This window comes from Lepus europaeus, chromosome 5 (genome assembly GCF_033115175.1).
Source record: "Lepus europaeus isolate LE1 chromosome 5, mLepTim1.pri, whole genome shotgun sequence".
NCBI classification, from domain to species: domain Eukaryota; kingdom Metazoa; phylum Chordata; class Mammalia; order Lagomorpha; family Leporidae; genus Lepus; species Lepus europaeus.
In genome coordinates, this window is record NC_084831.1 from 96,396,878 (window position 1) to 96,420,827 (window position 23,950).

The 23,950-nt window shown below is 35.1% G+C and overlaps 1 pseudogene; it reads right to left on the reverse strand.

Annotated features, from left to right (window-relative positions):
• Positions 1-1,089: 1,089 nt before the first annotated feature.
• On the reverse strand, positions 1,090-1,179 carry LOC133761392 (U2 spliceosomal RNA; annotated as a pseudogene).
• Positions 1,180-23,950: the final 22,771 nt, after the last annotated feature.

The following is a 23,950-nucleotide window of genomic DNA, read 5'->3' on the forward strand; positions in this document are numbered from 1 at the left end:
AAAACTGCAAAAACCAGCGAAAAAGAAAATCTTGGAAGAAGTTTGTGACAGGAGTCCAACTTACCATAAATGACAGAGCAAAAGAATTAAAGTGAATCTCAAAAAATCATTGAAGGAAGGATAGATAAAATGAAATTTTAAAGTACTGAAAGGGAAAAATGTTTTCATTTATGTTTAAAAGTGGAAAGTGGGAATGGGAATTTAGCTTAGTGGATAAGATGCTTACATTCCACATTAAAAAGCTTGGGTTCAGCTCCAGCTCTGGAATCCAGCTTCCTTGCCAATTTGTACCCTGGGAGGCTGTAGTGTTGGCTGAAGTGAGTTCAAGTGACCCACATAGCAAAACTAGATAGAGTCCCTGGTTTTCAGTTCCAACCTACCCAGGGCCTCCATAGGTATTGTGGGAATCAAGCAGTAGAGCGAAGCTCTCCCTTTCTCTTGCTCTCGCTTTTGCTCTTGCTCTTGCTGTTGCCCTATGCTTCTCAAATAAATTGTTTAAAAGGTCTAAGAAAAGTAGTTAATCATACAAAAATAAAAAATAATTGAGGATATTATTGATCAGCATTCCTGCTGAAAAAAATTATCAAAAAATTCTTCAGGGAGAAAGAGTATGATACAGACATCTACTGACAGAACTAACAAAAGGTTCTTTTCAGGGAGAAAGAAAAGAATGAAAGATTAGGGAGGGGACAAACGAATTTAAAATAAAACATTTGGTTTTCTTATTTTATTTCATCTCATTTATATATTGTTAGTTAATTGATGAATGTTTGCTAAAAGCAATGAAGTTAAAAATGTACAATTATGGAATGACAAATGAAATTAATGATACCAACATTATTAGGTTTGAATGAAGGAATGATTAGGGAATATTTTATTTAAACTTCACTGCAGTAAACAGGAAGTGGTATAACGTCATTTAACGTGGATGTAGAGACATTGTAATATGTTTTACAACACTACAAAAATTAACCAAAGCACTGCAAAAATCAACCAAAAATACATTGATATACTAATGCAGTAAAGAAGATGAGATTATATAAAACACTGAATTAAATCTATAAAAGATAGTTGAAAGAAGTCAGAAAGCAAAAGTAACATAGAAAAGGAAATAAAACAATTACTAACAGATAAGAACAGATACTCCACTTGATCTTAGCCAAAAGGCCGAGAATCGATAACAATTACTAACATAGCAAATGTTACCCAACTATATCAATAAGCACCTCTAATGTTAATGTCCTAAATATGCAAACTGAAAGGCAATGACTATTAGTGGGAATTACCTCCCCCCCTTACACACACCCACACACACAAACTATAGATTGTTTGAAAGAAATGTACTATAAAGACAAAGTCTTAGACATGTTAAAACTAAAAGCATGGGGCAAAGTTATACTAACATGCAAGTTAAACATAACAAAAAACCTTTGAGATTGCTCTAATAATTGCACACAAAATAGATATCAGAACAGGAAAAATATCAAGTGAAGAATAGTGTTATGTAATGAAATAATCCACAGTCTCTGCTAAAACATAGAACAAACATTTAACATGTATGCACCTAGGAAAGTGTCAATATATGTCTGACAAAGACATAGATATTCAAGAACTCTCTCTTGTCTTTACCTATCTCTCTCTGACTCTGCTTTTCAAATAAATAAATAAAGCTCTCTTTTTTGAAAAAAGAAATATAAGGAGAAATATTATTACACATGAAAATTGGAATACTCCCTTACAGCATTTTCAATATTTGCTAGACCAAGCAGGCAGAGAATCAGTAAAGATATAGTTAAACTGAGTATCACTACTATTCAACTAGATCCAATCGACATTTAAAAACACTCCAACTAATGACAACAGAGCATGCGTTCTCTCACGCTCACACAGGACATTCACCATGACCACATTTTGAGACATGAGGAAAACCTTAATAAATTTACAGAATAGAATTCCTACAAATTATGTTTACATACTATCATGTAGCTAACCTAAATTTTCAGAAAGAAGGATAGGCGGAAAATATCTGAAAACTTAGAATAAACAAAACATTCTGAAATAGTGCATTTATCCAGGCATCTCAGAAGAAATCTGAACATACTCTTACCAAATCAAAATGAAAATATAATTCATCAACATTTGTGAAATTCAGTGAAACAATATTGAAGGAAATTGATAACAAACAGTATGGACACACTTTAGAAAAGAATGAAGATCTAAAATCAGTAATCTACATTCCCACTTTCAGACAGAAAAGAACAAGAACACCTTCAGACTTAGAAGAAAACAGATATATAAAATTAGAAGGGAAGTGGTAGTGCAGCACATTAAGGCACCTCTTGCAATGCCTCCATGCCATATCAGAGTGCTGCCAAGGCCCAGTAGCTCTATTTCTGATCCAGTTCCTGATATTGTGCCTGGGAAGGTAGCAAATGATGGCCCAAGTACTTGGGCTCCTCCACCCACAGATGAATTTCTCTGCTTTTGGCTTCTGTTTGTCCCAGCCCTGGTTACTGCAGCCATTTGGGGAGTAGACCAGGGAATTAAAGATTTCTCTCTGTTTATCTCTCTTTCTCTACTTTCTCTCTCTCTCTCTCTCTCTTCCCCACTTCCTCGTTCTTTCCCTACCTTTCTCTGTCACTTGGCCTTTCAGAGAGATTTATTCATTTAACAAAAGGTAATTAGAAGAGAAATCAAACACTGAAAATAGGAACCGATTAAGAAAATCAATGAAACCAAAAGCCATTTTTTAAAATGACCAATAAAATTGATAGACCTATGGCAAGGCAAGTCAAGAATAAAAGAAAAGAGAGAGTAGATGTGTGTTACCAACATTAGAAGTGAAATAAGTCATCAGCATTGATGACTACAGATCCTTTTTCCAATGGACATTAGAATGATGATAAACAAGTATTAGAAGTGATTCTGTCCATAACATTGTCGTTCCAAGACAAAGGTATCTACATATATTCAAAATCCTCAGCAAATCATTAACAAATTAATTACCATAATATATAAAATATCTGCAATATGCAATATGACAAAATGCACATGCAGGAACAATTCAACTTACGAAAATGAACTTACCAACTATGTAATAAACTCTAGTAACATCACACCAACAGATAAGCAAATTGTATTAATTGAATTAATTATATTAATCGATAAAGTTTAATATCAACTTAAAATAAAAACACTCAGAGGTTGGCACCACAGCTCAATAGGTTAATCCTCCGCCTTGCGGAGCCAGCACACCAGGTTCTAGTCCTGGTCCGAGTGCCGGATTCTGTCCCGGTTGCCCCTCTTCCAGGCCAGCTCTCTGCTGTGGCCCGGGAGTGCAGTGGAGGATGACCCAAGTGCTTGGGCCCTGCACCCCATGGGAGACCAGGATAAGCACCTGGCTCCTGGCTTCGGATCAGCGCGGTGTGCCAGCTGCAGCGCGCCAGCCACGGTGGCCATCGGAGGGTGAACCAACGGCAAAGGAAGACCTTTCTCTCTGTCTCTTTCTCTCACAATCCACTCTGCCTGTCAAAAAAATTAAAAAAAAAAAACTCAGAAAACTAGGTATAGAGGTAACTTTTTACAATTTTATTAAGAATATCATACAAAAACTTACAATTGGTTTCATTCATAATGGAAAAGTATTGTTTCTTTCTGTTTAATCAAGGACATGGCAAGGATGCTCCTTTCAACATCTTGTTCAACATTTCATTGAATGTGCTGGAGAATGTGCGGGGGGAAGAAAAGGAAAAAAAAAGTATACAGATTGGATGGAAGACAAATTCTCTTTGTTCACAGATAACATGATTTTCTATATAGAATAACCTCCCCAATAAGACAGCAACAAAAATTTCAAATGTTACCCTTTGAGAGACTTACAAAACATTTATTACAATAACATTGTTTCACAGTATGATTCAGCAAATGTTTTCCTAGGTATTTATTGAGATGAGTTTTATGCCTACACAACAATCTTATACAAACATTTATAGTAGATTTATTCATAATTGGGAAAGTCTGGAATTAAAGGAGACTTTCTTAATTAGATGAATGAATTTAAAAAGAAACTGTGATTATCTTTACAATAGAATATTACTTAGCAATTTTTTAAAAATGAGAAATTAAGCAAGAAAAAACATAGGAAAACACTGAAAGCACTTTGTTAAGTGGAGATGACAATCTAGAAAAGCTCATAAGATATGGTTCCATGCGTGATATATATGGAAAATTTTAGAGATAGTTTAAAAAGTTAATGTTTGCCAGAACTGTGGAAAGAGAAGGGAAGGGCTGAATGGAAACACTGGAGATTTTTTTTTTTTTTTTTTTTGACAAGCAGAGTTAGTGAGAGAGAGAGGGAGAGAGAGAGACATAGAGAAAGGTCTTTCTTCCTTTGGTTCACTCCCCAAATAGCCACTTTGGCCGGTGCGCTGCGCTGATCCGAAGCCAGGCGCCAGGTGCTTCTTTCTGGTCTCCCATGTGGGTGCAGGGCCCAAGCAGTTGGGCCATCCTCCACTGCCCTCCCCAGCCACAGCAGAGAGCTGGACTGCAAGAGGAGCAACACTTTTGAATAAATAGAATCAGAGTTTTCCTTGGAAAATGGGTGATTAAAGGACTGAGGCAACTTGTAGTGCTAAAAACAAAGCAATAAAAAAATTAAATAAAACCTACATTGATGGAAGTATGTAAAGGTGACAAATCCCCCAATGGTCAAAGCTGAGACAATTTGAGCAAAGCAAATTAATAAAGAAACTTGGCAAACCTGCCTTGTGCATGTGATCAAGGTCATTATTAACAGTGATGTTATCTTCATCCTATACAATTTACCTCTGGAATTCTCCTGTCCTGTGTCTGTCACAAGGCTTTAATTCTGTGAAAGTATGAGTCATTCTAGTAGAAGAGGGCTTCTTGCAGAAGACTTGACTGGCATTCCTCAGAACTTTAGAGGTCATCAGCAAAAAGGAAAGCATGAGAGTTGGTCCCGGTCAAGAGGAACCTAATACACAGGGAAACTATTCCAACATGTATGGGAACATTCTGTGCTAATATCTACTTTTTTTGAAAAATCTAAAAAGGTATTAAAAATGAAGTTTATCTCTTAAACAGAGTTATGTGTATGAAAGACAAATTATATATCATGAAGCTGTCATCAAGGATTTCAAGAAAAGAAGTTTGGAGAGAGCTTATCAGGAAAGGCAAAAATAAAAGCAGCATGAATGAGAAAGCCAGGCAATGAACATTTCTGAAGATGGATGTTCAACGTATGTGTGAACTTTTACATGCTCATATTTGTGATCATTTTGTCTATGTCCTTATAATTTGTCTTGATAAAACAGGCATTGTCTTATTCCTAGCCTCTCATCAGGTCATCAGGTATAGAGGAAATATTTGTAAAAAATGTATTTGAAAGGCAGAGTTACAGAGAGAGGAGGAGTGACACACACACATATACACAGAAGGAGAGATACAGAAAGATGCAGAATCTTCCACTTGGTGGTTCATTCACCTAAATGACCACAAAACTGGCTTGGGCCAGGCTGAATCCAGGAGCATGGAATTAAATCCAGGTCTCCCACAAGGATGGCAGGAGTCCAAGCATTTAGGCCATCTGCTATTGCTTACCCAGGTGCATTAGCTGGATCAGAAATAGAGCAACCAGGACTCCAGATGGCTCTCATTTGGGATGACAGCATCTCAGGCAGGGGCTTAAACTGCTGTACCACAATGGCCACAACAGGGGAATTTAATTTCCCAAAGTAGGATTCCATCACAATATCTGTTACCAGTATCCATAGAAATGAATTAGTTATCATAAAATTCATTCCATAGCAAACTGAGGTTGTCTAATCATATATACTGACGTTTGAGGAAAAAAGAGTGTCCTTAATAAGTCAAAATATACAGATATATGAAAGAATGAATGTACACAGAGGATCTGACAAAAATGTGGATAGAGAATTGATCAATTCTATTTTCCTGCAATGCCCTATGTAATATTTCTTGTTTCATGTATAGAAATGAATCAGATATTAAAAAGTGACACAAATATCACTATGTCTGCTTTTTCAGAGTATTCCTTTTATTACTCTTTATGATTTCAGGTTCTTTAATATAACTTTTCTAATAGTGGCAGCTGTGTGTCTATGATGCTAAGAAGTGGATTGGATATTAAGAGCACAACTGAAATCTACGATTAAATTGGATCAGAATAGGGCAGGTATTTGGCACAGAGGTTGAGATGTCACTTGGGATTCTTGCATACCATATGGGGTACCTGAGTTTGAGCCCTCTCTCTTTCTCCTCTCTCTCTCTCTGTTCAATCAATCAATTGATCAATCAACCTCTCTGCTTCTCTCTTTCAAATAAATATAAAAATACATTAATTAGTGGCAAATGCCATGGTACAAATGTTAAGCTGCTGCTTGGATTGCCTACAAGCTGTATCAGAAGGCTGAGTTCAAGTCCTGACTGTTTTACTTCCAATCCAGCTCCCTGTGAATGGCACGCTGGGAAGCAGTCAGTGAAGGCTCAAGTACTTGGGGCTCTGCCACCCACTTAGGACAACTGGACTGATCTTCTCAGTTCTGGTTGTGGAAGGCATTTGGAGTGTCGAAGAAAAGATGGACATTCTTTCTCCTGCTCTCTCTGTCAGTTTGTCTTTCAAATGAATAAAAATAAATGTAAACATTAAAATAATATAGAATTTAAACTGGATCAAGATACAGTTATTCGATGCAAAGGGGAATGGGAGAGTATATTAATGAAAATTGAAGCCCAGCATTGTGGTATAGTAAGTAAAGCCTCTGCCTGCAATTCTGGCAACCAATATAAGTGCCAGTTAGTGTCCTGGCTGGTCTGCTCTCAGTCCAGCTCCCTGCTAATGGCCTGGGAAAAAGCAATGGAAGATGGCCCAAGTGCTTGAGCCCCTGTCATCCACATGGGAAACCTCAATGAATCTCCTGGCTCCTGGCTTTAGTTTGGTACAGCGCTGGCCACTGTAGCATCTGGGGAGTGCACCAATAGGTGGAAAATTCTCTCTCTCTCTCTATCTCTCCTCTCTCTCTCTCCCTACACACTCTATAACTCTTTAACAATAAATAAATAAAGATTTGAAAAATTTTCTTGTGTGTAGCGTCTGAAGTAAACATCTCATGTAAAAATGACAAGTTCTGTACTTTATTGATTTTAAGTTACCCATTGCAAAATGTTTCCTAGTTCTCTCACTCTAAAATTAAATCAACGGTTAAGAAAAAAAATAGAATCATTAAAAAAACCCTGATTACAAAGTAGCTATTTTTCTTGCAAAAGATTCCATTGTTCTCAGCATCCCACATCATAAAGTGATCTACAAATCAAGTTACTATAAAGCAAAGAACGTCAGATGAAACATCCCAACTGAATACACTGGGAATTTTAATAGCTTTCAGTGTATAGATTAAAAATTATGTAGTACTGAAGCCCTTGGAAACATTTGAGGAAAAGCCTTAAATATTAAAAACAAAAGTTATAAGAAATGAAAAAATGGTCTACAGAGTCTCAGACATATTTGAAAGACAAAAGTAGATATTAAACAAAAGTAACCTCAACCAAAATAATCCTCTTGTCTTACAAGTTGAAAAACAGTTGTGGAACTATTAAAAATGGTACACTATACTGTGAAATAGAAACAAATATATAATAAAAACTATCTTTTAAGTCAAGACTGCAACTTCCATGCATGAAATTAGAGAGAATGGTTTAAATCTCACCTAAAGGAGAATTACAGTCAGGATAAAGAAACATAAGAAAAGAACAAGAAAATAAAAGATTTTATCTGTGTGATCTAACAGATCCAACAACTAACTCAACTGCTGACTTCTTCCAAAGAGTATAAACAGAAGAGAAAATGTTCACAATAAAGTCACATATAAGAAGATATATTTAAACATAACATCTCCAAACTACTACAGTAAACCGTGATTTCCTAAAAAAAAAAAAAAAAAAAAAAAAGCTAGTAAATCAAAATATTTTGAAATTTCAGAACATATTCACTTGGAAAGAAATTAATTTTATTAATAGAACAGATTTCATGTATTTTATAGATACAATTCTAAGAAGATAACTATAGTTCCCTCCCTTCCTTTCTTCCTCCTTCAATCAACCCTCCTTCTTTTTCTTGTTTTTGCATTAATTTTGCAATAACATGCATCAATTTACTTTATAATCACAGGCTTTTTAAAATACTTATTTATTTGAAAGTCAGAGTTATCAAGAATGAGAGACAGAGACAGAGAGATCTACCATCCACCTGTTCACCGCACAGATGGCTGCTACAGCTAGGTCTGGGACAGGACAAAATTCAGTGGAAGGAGCTTCTTCTAGCTCTCCAAATGGTTGCAGGGACCCAATCACTTGAACCATCTTCCATTTTCCCGGGTGCATTAGCGGAGAGCTTGATTAGAATTGGAGCAGCCAGGACATAAACTGGTGCCCATATAGGATGTCAGTGTTGCTCGCTCTGCCTTTATGCTTTATGCCATAATGCAAGCCCCTACAATCACAGACTGAATGCACCACTAAGCATAATGTTCAACCAGTAAAAAGTTGAAATACCACAGATGCAAAGGAATTTAGGCAATGGCATTTACTGTCTACTTGAAATTTGGCACACACACTGTCAATGAAAGTTGAAGATAGAATAATGACACAAGAAGACATATAGTGATTCAAAACATTTTCTGGCAAAAATTAGAGGGAAAATACCACCATCCTTACAGAGGAGCATGCATATTATATGACTAATTTAGAAACTATACAAGCAAGAGAGTGTGTAGTGGAATGTTTAAAGGATTGCAATAAAATATCCAGCTACCCATAATTGTGTACCCTTTGAAATTATCCCTCATAAATGAAAACCAAAGACTTTCTCAAACAAAAACAAATGAAGTAATTGGTTGCCCATACACTTGTTTGCAAAAAAATTAAAAAATAAAAAAAAGTAAATGACTTATCCAAGGGAACAAAAATTATTATGGTGCAAGTTGGAAACTTATATGCAGAAAACAAAATGTTAGAGAGTGTCCAGTGCCATGGCTCACTTGGCTAATCCTCTGCCTGTGGCGCCGGCACCCCTGGGGTTCTAGTCCCAGTTGGATTGCTGGATTCTGTCCCAGGTGCTCCTCTTCCAGTCAAGCTCTCTGCTGTGGCAGTGGAGGATGGCCCAAGTGCTTGGGCTCCTGCACCCGCATGGGAGACCAGGAAGAAGCACCTGGCTCCTGGCTTCAGATCGGCTCAGCACCAGCTGTGACGGCCATTTGGGGAGTGAACCAACAGAAGGAAGACCTTTCTCTGTCTCTCCCTCTCACTGTCTGTAACTCTACCTCTCAAATAAATAAATAAAATCTTTAAAAAAAAGAAAAGAAAATGTTAGAGAAAGGATAAATGAAGATAAAATAAAAAGTTTTTTTCTTATTCCTAATTGGTAAGGCAAATGACAGTTTGTTCAAATACTATGTTTTCAGTTTTGTGTACTTATTGACAAATAGCCACACACCATAATTCACTTAAATATAAGTGAAATAAATGACATTCTAATGGTACAGGTAATGAATGAAGTGATTAGGATAATTATGGTATTATACATAGTTTATACATAGTTGAATTATCTAAGAAGCATTACTGAATTATTTGAAAATGGACAAGGGTTAATGTTAGATGGATATTGCACACTTCTTGGAAACCACTAAAGCTGTTTAAGAATAAAGAAATATAACCATCTCAGTCAACCTTGAATGATACAACAGAAATACCACACACTGAATGGTTTAAAAAAACACAGACGTTATGTTTGATATTTCACTTTTTTCCAAAACCAAGGTTTTGCCATCTCCAGTAGCACTTCTACCTACCTTATGATTTGATGATGGCCATCTTCTGGTATTATTCACACATCAGAGAGAGCAGAGGTAGCTCTCAGACATTTTATTGTAAGAGCAGTAATCTTATTCACAGGGACTTCACTTTCACAATGAATTTACCTCCCAAAGACTCCACCTCCAATACTGACCCATTTGCTGATTGGATTTCAACATATGAATTTTGGGAGTACATAAACATTTAGTCCACGACAAATTATATGATAAGGAAAAATTGTCATCATGTAAAATGTTCAATTAAAATCAAAAAAGGCAGAAAATCAATGGAGGATTAAATTAGGAAATGAAAAAACACAAAGGCAATGAGTGGAAACTATTACAGATGTGGTAGACAGTAATCTATCTATCAGGAATCAATTTAAATGTCAAAACTCTAAATACCAATTAAAAGACTGAGAATATCCAAGTGGATCAAAAATAAGACCCAAACATATATAGTCTATAGTAAATTCACACAAAAGAAAAATCTGAGGGTTGGATAAAAATCTATCATAAATATACTAACCCAAATAAAATAAGACTACATATATCATAAATACTTTTATCCAAAGGAAATAAGATTCGTAATACTAATTTCAGAATAGAAGACTTCAGGTAAAGGGGACTCATCAAGTCTGAATGGAGATTTGTATAATCAGAAAGGAATCAGTTCCTCAAGCAAACATAACAATCCTTAATATGTGGTGACTAAAAACAGTGTCACAATACCTGAGGTGAAACTGAAAGGAAAAAATAAAGGAATATGCCACCATCATTGGACAGCTCCACAGCCCTCTATCATAAGTGAACAGATATTTCACTTAGAAAGTCAGTGGGGACAGAGTTGAATTCAGTAGTAGCATAGGCAACTTTATAAAATGACATCTATTGACTTTTTAATGTAACAACAGCAGAACACACATTTTTCACAAGCTTATATGGGACATCAGTGAGATAGATCCCATTCTGACACATCAAGCACATTTTTAAAAAACGTTAAAGGTATATAAACCGTATAATATCTGCTCTCAGATTAGATCAGAATCGGTTTAACTAGCAGACATATAACTGGAAAATCCCAAAACAGGTAAAAAAATATATCACACTGATGAATAACATATGTTGAAAGAAGAAATTGCAAGATTTCAAGATTAATTTAAAATGTGTTTAACTAAATGAAATTAAAAATACAATATATGTAAATTGATGGGATACTGTGAAAGCAGTGCTTAAAGAAAATTTTGTAGCAATTATAGTTATACTTGAATACACAAAATATATAAAAATCAAGAATAAGTGCAAACCTAGAAAAGGAAGAGAAAATTCAAACCAATATAATCAGAATATAGGGAAAATTTAAAAATAGAGAATAAGTCAATGAAATTGGAGGTAGGAAATTAAAAGAAAGCAATGGAAATGAAATCTGACTCTTTGTAAACATCAATAAAATGGATAAACACTAACTAGTGAAAGAAAGGGAGAGAAGGCACTAATTATAATTGTCAGCAAATGCCATGGATATGAAAATGATTATAAAAGGACATCACAAGAAACACTATGTGCACCAAATTGAAAGCAAGGTTAAATCACTTATTCATTGCTACATTATCTCAGTTTCCATAACAAAATGCCATGTATTAGGTTTCTTAATAAACAACAGTTTGTTTTACAGATGTGGAGACTGGATGATTAAGATCAGAGTGCCAGCATGATCTGGTTCTGGTAAGGAATTTTTCAGGCTGTCTGAAGACACAGAGAGCTCCCTGGGGATGTCTCTGTCAAAATGACCATATTGGACTGGACTGAGTCATGAAAGTTAAACATCCATGATCAAATCATGGTGGCTTTATAAGAAAATAAATAGGCGCCCAGGTTAGACATGCATCATCCCTCTTGCATGTGTTTCTTTTCACCACTTACATACTGTTGGTGAGAACACTGTCACCAGATTCTGAACCACTGAGGCCACAAAATTGTGGACTGTGAAGTCTCAAAACCATGAGCTGAAATTAGTAGCTTCCCAAATACACTTTATAGTTATCAAAATTTGATTAAAACAAGCTCTATGAGAAATTATTAACCTACATAAACAGAGCACTATTTATGTACAAATCTTTAATATGAAAACTATAAAAATCTGATTAAATATATCAGTTCTACCCAATTTGATCTACATTTAGCATAATCCCAGTACAAATCCTATGAAGTTATTATGGGATACCAATAAATTGCCTCTAAAGATTATATTGAAAAGCAAAGATCCAACATAACCAACACAATATTTAAGGCAAAGAGCAATTGCAGCACTGACACTAGCCAACTTCAAGACTTACTCTAAATCTACAGATAGTAGGAAAGTGATGTTGATGAAAGACTTTATATGTGAAGTCACACATAATATAGCTCATGAGGTTGTGAACTGAAGGGAATTTCATTCATTGTTGGATAGGGTGTAAAGTGGTACTGAAATCGGACATGACCCCCTAAAATCTACACTGAAATGTGGCCCCTTAAAGTTCCCTAGAAATGCTATCCAGGGTGCCACATGTGCTACCGGAATTTTGGGTGCCATACGATTTCACCACGGGCTTATTAATAAATCCCCGATATTAATAAGCCCAAGAGGGTTCTTGCCTAATATTTAGAGAATTCTAAATATCGGCACAGATAAACGTGGCAGCATGGTACATTTTAAGCTTTCGTTTAGTGAGAAAGATGCATAGGAGAGTGAGAGCTTTATTTGAGAGGGAGGTGAATAGGGGTTCATACCAAGCACCAGGAACCAGTCATGTGGATGAGCATCTAGGCCAGGAAGCCTGGAGCCTGCAGGCCATGTGCTCTGGAGATGCATGGCTACAGCAAGCCCCCTCCTGGCAAGAGTCCAGGGAAGAAGAGAGGGAGCCGACCACACAGTGTCCCGGCTTTTAACCCAGTTCCAAAGGAAAGTGGTTAATTAACCTGATTGGCTGGTGGGCACCCAGGTGTGGCCAGGTAGGGGAATGAGGCCACACGGTGGTGTGGCGAAGACATCAGGTAGGGGCATGAGGTCACACAGGGGCGTGGCGAAGGCGTGGTCTTCCAGTTCTCAAATCTAATCAATTTTAGCCTGTATGCCTGCCTGCTTCAGTACAGGAACTTTGGAAGACACCTTTGCAAAATGTTCTTACCATATAATCCAGAAATCATGACACTTGTTTTTTACCCAAGTAAGCTGAAAAGTTATGACTACAGAGCAACATGCATCAGAATATTTACAGCAGCTATATTCATAAATGCCAAAACTTGGAAGGAACCAAAATATCCTTGAGAAGGTGAATGAATAAATAGACTATAATATATCCAAACAATAGAATACTATTTAGCACTAGAAATAAATGTTATCAAATCATTAAAAAGCTATGTGGTAATCCCACATGTTTACTACTAAGGTAAGGTAGACAATTTGAAAAAATTGACATGTTGTTAGATTCCAATCAAAAGATATTCTGGAAAAGGTAAAACTAAGGAAATACTTAAGGGTATTTGTTTCCAGGTATTAGGGAGGAGAGATCAACAGATGCACAGACTCCAGGAGAATTTTAGAGAAAGGATATTGTATATGATACTGTCAGTAAATATTTGTCAAAATTCAGATTGTATATAATCCAAGAGAGAACCTGATATAGTATATGCACTTGCATAATAATGATGTGTTAGGGTAGGCTTTTGTATTAAAAGAACCATCTAATCTGGAAAAGGATGTTGATATGAAGAGCTGTTACCTATATGAGGAGAGAAATTTTATGGGAACTTTCTAGATCTTTCACTCAATTCTGTGAAACTAAAACTGCTCAAAAAATAATGTGTATTACGTAATGTTTCCAAAAATGAGAAAAAAACTAGAGTGGCCAGATTTTTTCAGTTATCACTGATAGAAAGATATGTAAATTTTTTTATTAAAGAATATATTGCCCAAAACATTCAAGTGAATTATAGTTAAAGTTTTGTTATGAAAAAAGTCAATATTCAATTTAAAACTATGATAAAGTAACCAAAACAATGGAAAAAGTGTTTATTGTTTTAGCTAGTGTCAGAGCAATTTGAACACATTTGTAAACAAAATTAGATATAGGATAAAAGAGATATAGTGTCATCTATTAATAGGATAAAGTCAATAGAATTTATTTTATATTCTACAATCAAAACATAGAATAGCGATAATATATGGAGACACAAAAGGGTAAAGATATTTAAGTATCAGTTGCAGATTTTTGTACAAAATGTTGTGCTAGAAGAGTTGGTTTTATTGTATTTTATATATGTATATATAATGCAGTATAAGTGCATTTTGCTTCGTATGTGTTTATGTTATGATAAAATTTAAAGCATGCCTGCCATCATCATGGATAGAGATGATACAATGTTACAAGGCCAGATGTACAGAGTAATATTTCTGGGAAGTTTAAACGGCCGACTTTTTTTTTTATATAATTTTCTTCTAATTTGCCTCCTTTCTGTCACCATAGCAAACAATATCTTATGAAAACTATTTAGAGTAATTTGTTACAGAGACAGAAGGGAAAAGCTTTTGAGGTTTCTTGCTGGACAAGTCCCATCTGGTGCTTTTATTATTTGTGTGGATTCTGAACACTTTATGAGACACAGCACCTGCCAATTAGCTCTGTAAAATCCACAGATAAATTCCACATGTTGCTGCCAAGGATATGCTTTAAATTTATTGATTCCCTCTTCACCAGCCAACATGTTCCCTTCAAAATAAGAAGAGGACTATAATTTGAATCAAATATATAACTGATGTGTAGGATCTCAATTCTAACTGTCTAAGACAAGAGGATATATTGCACCTTAAGAAAAGATAAAGCTCAGTGCACGACAAGAAATGTTGAAGCTGCTACTTATTATAAATAGGTGGTCAAATTGTTTAGCCACCAAACTGAATTTTTGTGAGAGAGAACGAATATCATTATTATGGCACATAGGAGGCTGTTTGACCACCATTATTTTAAAGACTATTTTAGAGGATCTTACACAGTATTAAGGGAAAAGGCCAGTGACAAGAAGAGGCAGAGTACATGGCAAACACTTGAGAGAGAGAGACAGAAAGGTCTTCCTTTGCCGTTGGTTCACCCTCCAATGGCCGCCACGGCAGGCGCGCTGCGGCCGGCAGCATCACACATATCTGAAGCCAGGAGCCAGGTGCTTCTCCTGGTCTCCCATGCAGGTGCAGGGCCCAAGCACTTGGGCCATCCTCCACTGCACTCCCGGGCCACAGCGGAGAGCTGGACTGGAAGAGGGGCAACCAGGACAGAATCCAATGCCCCAACCGGGACTAGAACCCAGTGTGCCGGCGCCGCAAGGCGGAGGATTAGCCTGTTGAGCCACGGCACCGGCCTGAGATATCTTTAGTTATCCACTATCCTAAAGAAATTTAAGATCCATATCATGCTTGAAGTAAATACTATTTTTTTTTTACTTTCCCAGCACCTGTATTACATATTTTCCTTATAGCTCCACATTTTGTTTAACTTATTCTCCCATATTTAAGTTTACATGATCTGGTGAATTTTCACCCCAAATACCTGTAGGACAAAATTATTTCAAATAATATAAAAATATTCATTAGACTTATTTTTATTTCAATAATTTTTGTGGATAATTTATTGGACAAATTTCAGGCAACCATTTTGTGAAACAATTCAATTTAAATCTAAATACATGAACAAAAAATAAAATGAATCAAAAGTAACTGTGAAAACATCTACTCCAATCTCTTTCTCTCAAACCTTCTCTCATTTCCACTAACCAGATGCTACTTCATTTGTAACTAATGATTGTGTTGTTATTAGACTTCATTAAAGGCATAAACTCCAAAATTCTACTGTGTTATTCTATTAGAACTTGACTTCTGTTATGTACGCTGTACAGTTGCTTCTTACTATAGAATCAGATATTACCATCTAACTCAAATCTAAGTCTAGCTCTCATACATTCCTTTCCATTGTACTTTTTCTTATTCCTGATGATCAGCATAATAGCTTATTCAAACTAGACTTATTGCAATAAGTAGTCAAGAAAACATAAATCAGTTTTTCTAGCATAGCATTTTATACATAAAAATAAGCAAATTACCAATTGACAAAGAGGCAGGGAGATCAAAATCACATTAACTGTATTACATAACATGCATCCTAAATTCTTGTTTATCATCCTTAACTTCTTCAAAATAAGCTTGTGATATATTTTAAGTTTTTTGTTTAGTTATCAATGTCATTTTTATCTTATGTAATTTCCTGAATTTATCTTCATCACAATGTAACTTTAAACTTGTGTATACATATGCATAGGTATACATATAATTTGTACTTGTTTGATTTGTGATAGAATTTGCTTTGAAAGATAGCTGCCACAAAGAACTATGGATGAAATCAGGCATGCTAAAAATACCATTTTTATTTAGAGGTTACATATACACATGTCAAAACAGCTATCTGGAAATCTGAACTACTCAGTCAATCAACCAGTTATGTTGTCTACATGATGTCAAACAGCCAGATTGATTGATATTTGTTCCCAGCTGAATGAATTGACTATGGAACTTATTGATGCTATCTTTATGAAGAACAAAGTTGATTATGTTACATATATATTCATAAAAGCCTTCCAAGAACAATCTATATCTTCTATCATCCTGCCACCTAGCTAAAACCATTGTGTTATAGATGAATTTATTATCTCCCTCTTGTTCCAGACACAGTAATGACTGTCTTTTGTGAGACTTTCTTGTGCCAAAATCCTAACATTCCCTATTATATGAACTACTTGGTTGTTCACTTGGCAATTTGTTTGTCATTCTTTAAATCACAGGATAAAGACCACACTATAAATATGTCTTACTTTGGTCCACACCTCAGCTCAGTCCCATTTACTCCCATGAAATTTTCACTTGTGGCATAGTTAAATTAATTATTAATGTTAGTACATGATTATGGGAACGAATAAATAAATGACTTGGTCAGTTACTTACTTTTTAGTCTGAGTCAAGCTTCCCTAGGTTAATTATGTATCCATTTGGCACCTTCCACTTCAATTCCTTTAGAAATGTGATTTAAATAGCTTCAATTTTGTGAAAATTAATCTGTGGTTGAAATGGCAGCCTGTTTATTTGAGGTCAACAGTGTTATAAAAAGTAATATAGAAAATCCAGGCTTACTACTGTATTCGTTATTTCTTTTAATGAGTATTTTTACTTAAGTATTCATAAGCTTTATTATATCTGTGAATATTTTTGTTCTTGGTGCATGCTTTATCAACTTTCTCCCACAATGATTCTGGTGCATAAGTGGCATACATGATTTAGGTATAGAAAAATGAACAGTGTTGAAGCAGTAGGTTTCCTGACTTTCCCCTTTCCCAGTAAGGTACTCTTGTTAGTCTTTGAGGCTTCCTCTTATTTTTCACATCTTTAAAACTATCATGTCCTGGGGCCATGTCATTGAACTTCTCAACTCCATATTCACTCTCTTGGATCAGATCGAGGCTCATAACCTGAGAAGTAAATTGCTATATACTTGTAATTGTAGAGTGTACATCCTCAATAGATATCTCTCACTAAACCCCACTATTCACTATCTACACTTAAATGTTATTTGTATGAATAGTAGATATTTTAAATGCAAGCTACTAAAAACTGAACCTCTAATTATATCCCCTCTCACAAACCTGTGCTCTTTCCTACCTTAATTAAGTTGCATTTTTATCCTTTAATTTCTCAGAAAAAATAAGTAAACAAGTAAATAAGGAAATGAAAATCCATAACTATGAAGACATAGAAAGACAAGTAAATAGATTTGGAAACATCTTTGACATTTCTTTTTTATAATCTGTATGCAAACCATTGAAATACTAACATTTTACCATTTTGCATCACAACTACCTACACCACCATCTCACGCCAATAATCTTTCAATAACCTTTTAAATGGTTTCTATACTCATGTTTTTAAGACTATAAAGTGTATATCAAACTAATTGTCAAAGTAACTCTTGTGAAACAGAACATCAGACCATGTCCCTCTGCTCAGATCCTTTATGGTTATCTATTTAAAATATCAAAAATGCCAGTATGGGTCGGCGCCACGGCTCAATAGGCTAATCCTCCACCTGCGGAGCTGGCACACCAGGTTCTAGTTCCGGTCGGGGTGCCAGATTCTGTCCTGGTTGCCCCTCTTCCAGTCCAGCTCTCTGCTGTGGCCCGGGAAGGCAGTGGAGGATGGCCCAAGTGATTGGGCCCTGTGCCCACATGGGAGACCAGGAGAAGGTTCCTGGCTCCAGGAGAAGTGCACTGGCCTCAGCGGCCACTGGAGGGTGAACCAACGGTAAAAAGGAAGACCTTTCCCTTTGTCTCTCTCTCACTGTCCACTCTGCCTGTCAAAAAAAAAAAAATGCCAGTATGTCTCATCAGCAGATATTAACAGAAAATAATTTGTTAGTTTCTTTCTTATAGGTTGATCTGAGTCAATTATCCTAATATTTTCTAGTTTAAGTTAGTGTTTATGACTATATACATTCATCTCAGTATTGCATAATAGACCATTTAATAAGAACCCTAACAACTAAAACCCAAAGCACCTGATAACTATATTTTCAGAAACCTGTTTAGTAGAAGAAAAGTCTTGAAATGTCCAATATTTGATAGTCAAATCAAGATCCAATATAACAGATTATGTTTTTCCAATAACAGTATACCTAGAACATATGTTAGCATCTTCACAAATAAAATAAATGGTTCCATTCATTTATAACAGAGACAGAAATTACAGAGGCAAATAAAGAAAGACTATTAAAATAACTGCAGCTAATCATTTAGATTAGCATTCAATGTTCATTGATGTAGTATAGATATGTATAGCTTAATATATATAAATGATTCCTGCTTCCAGAGTTAGTACTATAATGTCAAGTAGATGATAGCAACTCCTGAATTTTTTTATTAAACTTTTATTTAATGAATATAAATTTCCAAAGTATAGCTTATTAAAATTTGGTTATTAAACATAAATTTAGTTACAATAAATTAACAGTATAATTACTTAAGGAACAATTTTATGACAGAGGTAAATATATTTGTGTAGATAACTATTTGAATTTAGGAAAGACCTTGTTGGATCCCTTATATATAGAATTAATTTATCTGCAAATAGAGATAGTTTGACTTCCTCCTTCCTGATTTATATCCCTTTGATTTCCTTTTCTTGCCTGATGGCTCTGACTACAATTTCCAGAACTATATTGAATAGCAATGTTGAGTGTGGGCATCCTTGTCTGGTTCTGGATCTTATTGGGAATGACTTCAATTTTTCCTGATTCAGTAAGATGCTGGATTGTGTCTGTCATAGATTGCCTTGATTGTGTTGAGGAATGTTCCTTCTATACACAATTTTCCTTGGTTTTCATCATGAAAGGATGTTCTATTTTATCAAATGTTTTCTTTTCATTTATTGAGATAACTGTATGGTTTTTGCTCCTCAGTTTGCTAATGTGATATATAAGATCAATTCATTTGTGAAGGTTGAACCATCCCTGCATAGCAGCGATAAATCCCACTTGGTCCAGGTATATGATTGTTCTGATGTGTTATTGGATTTGATTGGCTAGCATTTTGTTGATGATTTTTGCATCTATATTCATCAAGGAAATTGATCTATAGTTCTCTTTCTCAGTTGTTTCTTTTTCTGGTTTAGGAATTAATGTAATGTTGGGTTCATAGAAGGAGTTTTGAGAGGATATTTTTCCTTTCAATGGTTTTGAATAGCTTGAAAATAATTAGAATTAGCTCTTCTTTAAATTTCTGGTGGAATCCAGCAGTGAAGCCATCTGCTCCTGGGCTTTTCTTTGTTTTGGAAGGGTCTTTATAACTGATTCAATCTCTGTCTTGATTATTGATCTCTTTAGGTGTTCTATGTCTTCATGACTCAATTTTGGTAGATTGTATGTGTCCAGGAACCTATCCATGTCTTCTAGATTCCCCAATTCATCGTCATTAAGCTGCTTGTAGTAATCTGTTTCTTGATCACTGAATTATTTGCATTATTTTTTTCATTCATACTTTGAGTGTCTGGGATATTCCTCAGTGCATTTCCAAATGAGTTGTTCATGGACAGATAATTCACTCTCTTCTTTCAAAGGATCAATATTTTCTTAGAACCCCCTTTCTGATTCAGATCCACTTTAGTTACCAAAGACAATGTTAATGATCTGAGACAAGCCATTTCCTTAATGTGAACAATAGCATTGATACTCAAATAATAAATAAGTGCATTGCTTAGATTCTGAAAAGAAAAATTGTTTAAGATTATAAATTAATTATGCTTAAGGTGAGCAAAGACATAAAAGAAGAAATTAGATACATGAGCAAGAGAAACAAAAAAAAAAAAAAAGAAAAGGAACAGGAAGATTCTGAATGGTAACCAAATTCTCAACAGATGATCAGTTCCACATTCAGATACCAAAGTATATAAAGCAAACATTGATATAAATGAAGAAAGAAATATAGAAATACATAATAGTAGCAGACTTAGAGGCCTCATTTTCAATAATGGACAGAATATCTCGATAGAAAAGCAATAGAAAAATAATGAATTTGAGCTATAATTTAGGTCAAATAGACTTTCCATATACATATAAACATTCCACCAAAGAGCAACAAAATATACATACTTTCCAGGTGCTCCTCAAGTCTTTCTGCAGAAGATATCATATCTTAGATAACAAATAATTGCTAAAAATTAAGAAGACTGAGATCATCAAATATCTTTTCTCAAAGGAAAATGAAACCAAAAATCAATAGAAAAAACTGGAAAATTCACATACATTAGAAAATTAATAAAGACATTTTTGAGCAACCATTGAGTCAAAAAAAAGAAAATTAGAAAACAAGAAGAAATAAATGTAAATGAAAATCTAAAATGCAACAAAATCAGTATCACAATGGAAGTAATAGCAACAATCACCTATATCAAGTGACAAAAACTCAAAAAACTTAATTTTACATTTCAGATAACTAAAAAAAGAACAATATAAGCACAAAGACAGCAAATGGAAGGAACAGACCTATAACTCCAGGGACATGGAATGACTAATCAAAAACCACCTAATAAAGAAAAGGCCATGGCTGAATGGCTTCACTGGTGAATTCTACCCAACAATTAAATAAGAATCACTCCAATTCTTTTGCTTTTTTTTTAAAGACCTTATTTATTTATTTGAGAGGTAGAGTTACAGACAGTGAGAGGGAGAGACAAAGAGAAAAATCTTCCTTCTGTTGGTTCACTCCCCAGATGGCCGCAATGGCTGGAACTGCACCCATCTGAAGCCAGGAACCAGGAGTTTCTTCCTGGTCTCCCACGCAGGTGCAGTGGCCCAAGGACTTGGACCATCTTTTACTGCCTTCCCAGGCCACAGCAGAGAGCTGGATTGGAAGAGGAGCATCTGGAACTAGAACTGGTGCCGATATAGGATACTGACTCCACAGGCAGAGGATTAACCTATTGTGCCACTGCACAGCCCTCCCCCCCCCCAATTATTTTTCAAATTCCTTCAAAAATGGGGAAACGATGGAAAATTTTTGAACTCATTTTATAAAGCCAATATTATCCTGGTATGAAAATCAGACAGAGCAACCATAAGAAAAAGAACTATAGGGAAATATTTCTGAAAATATATGTATGTAAATATCTCTAAAAATACTAACAAAGAAATTAATGGCACATTAAAATATCATATGCTGTGGGATTATCCCTGGCATGCAAGCATGGCTCAGCATACAAATATCAGTCAGTGATATATCATACTAACAGGACAAAGTAAAGTTACATGATTATTTCAATAGATTGAAAAAAATTATTTGACAAAATTCAACATCATTTACTCTGTATAAGAAACTCTAAAAACTTCTTGAAACAAAATGAAACAAAGTAAAACAAAAACTCTTAAATCTCATGGACAAATTACATAAAGATACAGTATGTAAAAATACACACACACACATACATGAAAATTACTTATATTTTAGCAAACTACCAATGAAATACCCCAACAAAGAATTTAGGAAAACAGTTCCATTTATATCTACACCAAAAAGAATAATATCCTGTACCTAGGGACAAATTTAACCAAGTAGGTCGGAAGCATAAACACTGAGACCATAAAACATTAATAAAGACCTTAAACAAGATACAAACAAATAGAACAATATGCAGTGTTCATAGCCTGGAAGAAATAATGTTGTTTAAAGGTTCATATTACCCAAGAGATTCACATATGCAATGAAGTCGCTAATGAATCCTCAATAGTATTTTTTAAAAAGGAGAAAAAAAAGAAAAATGAAAATGATCTTGAGGAAGAACAACACTAGAGGCATTGGGCTCATTGATTTCAAAATACATTGCAAGCCACAGTAATTAAAGCATTTGATACTGGTGTGAAGAAAAAAAAATTCAAACCAATGACAGAATAAAAACCTAGAAGTAAATTCATACTTATACAATTCTCTGATCTTTGGAAAAGGTGCGTAGAACACACACCATGTAAAGGATAATATGTTCAACATTTTTTTTTATATAATTTATGTCCATAGGCAAAAGATCAAATTAGACTCTTATCTTGCACCATACACAGGAACCAACTCCAAATGGACTAAAGACCTAAACATAAGACTCCAAACTGGGACCAGCGCTGTGGCACAGGGGGTTAAAGCCCTGGCTTGAAGTACCAGCATCCCATGTGAGTGCCGATTGTCCTAGCTACTCCTCTTCTGATCCAGCTCTCTGCTATGGGGAAAGCAGTGGAGGATGGCCCGTGTCCTTGGGTCCCTGCACCCACATGGAAAGACCTGGAGGAAGCTCCTGGCTCCTGGCTCCTTGCTCCTGCCTACGGATCGGCACAGCTCCAGCCATTGTGGTCATCTGGAAAGTGAACCAGCAGATGGAAGACCTCTCTCTGTCTTTACATCTCTGTCTTTACCTCTCTCTGTAATTCTGTCTTTCAAATAAATAAAATTAAAAAAAAAATAAAATAAATTTAAAAACCTCAAACTGTAAAACATCCAGGAAAAATATAAGGGAAAATTTTCATGACATTGGTCTTGATAATGAGTTCCTGTATGTAACACGGAAATCAAAGGCAACAATCCAATAATAAAGAAGTACACCAAACAATAAAACCTCTGAATAGCAAAGAAAAATATCATAATAGGAAGGAGACAATCTATGGAATGGAAGACTATATTTTCAGTATACAAAGAATATTAGATGTAGAAGAGTCTCTCTCCCTCTCGCTTTCCTTCTTTCTCTCTCACACTCTCTACCCCTTTCCCCTCTCTGACTTTCAAATAAATAAATAAATCTTACAAAAAAGTTCAATACAATGATGTCGATCCATTTCTACCTCATGGAAACCATAAAGAGAAAATAGCAAGAGAAAAACTGGAAAGAGAAGAACAGATTAAATTGAAATTCTACTGAAACAAGGACACAATAAAGATAAGCTCAAATTTCTATAAAATTGAGAAAAGGCAGGAAATTGAAATAAGATAAAAATAAAATAAAATACAAAAATAAAAAACAAATTAAAAAGCAATCTTTGAAAAAGAAATAGATAAAACTCTGTCCAGAACTGCAAAGAGTAAAAGAAAATAAGTTATTTATATCATGAATAAGTGAGCTTATCTCAAAAGACCCTAGATACTGAAAGTGTAGTAAGGCAATAGTATGTTTAGTTCTATCACCCTACATTTGACATCTTAGATTAAAGGGATGGATCCTTCAATGTATCAACCTTCTCAAACTTATTCAAAACTAACTTTTGTCACTTACCACTATTACAAAATTAGTTAGCTGATAAAAAACACAATCTTATTTCCTGATAATTTTTGTACATCAGGAATCCAATCACAGGTTAGTTGGGTCTCTGCCTATGTTGTCTTAATGGAAAATCAAGATCTCAGGCACTAGTTTAATCTGCAGTTTCAAAATACTCATTGAACATGCATCACTTAACTGAAAA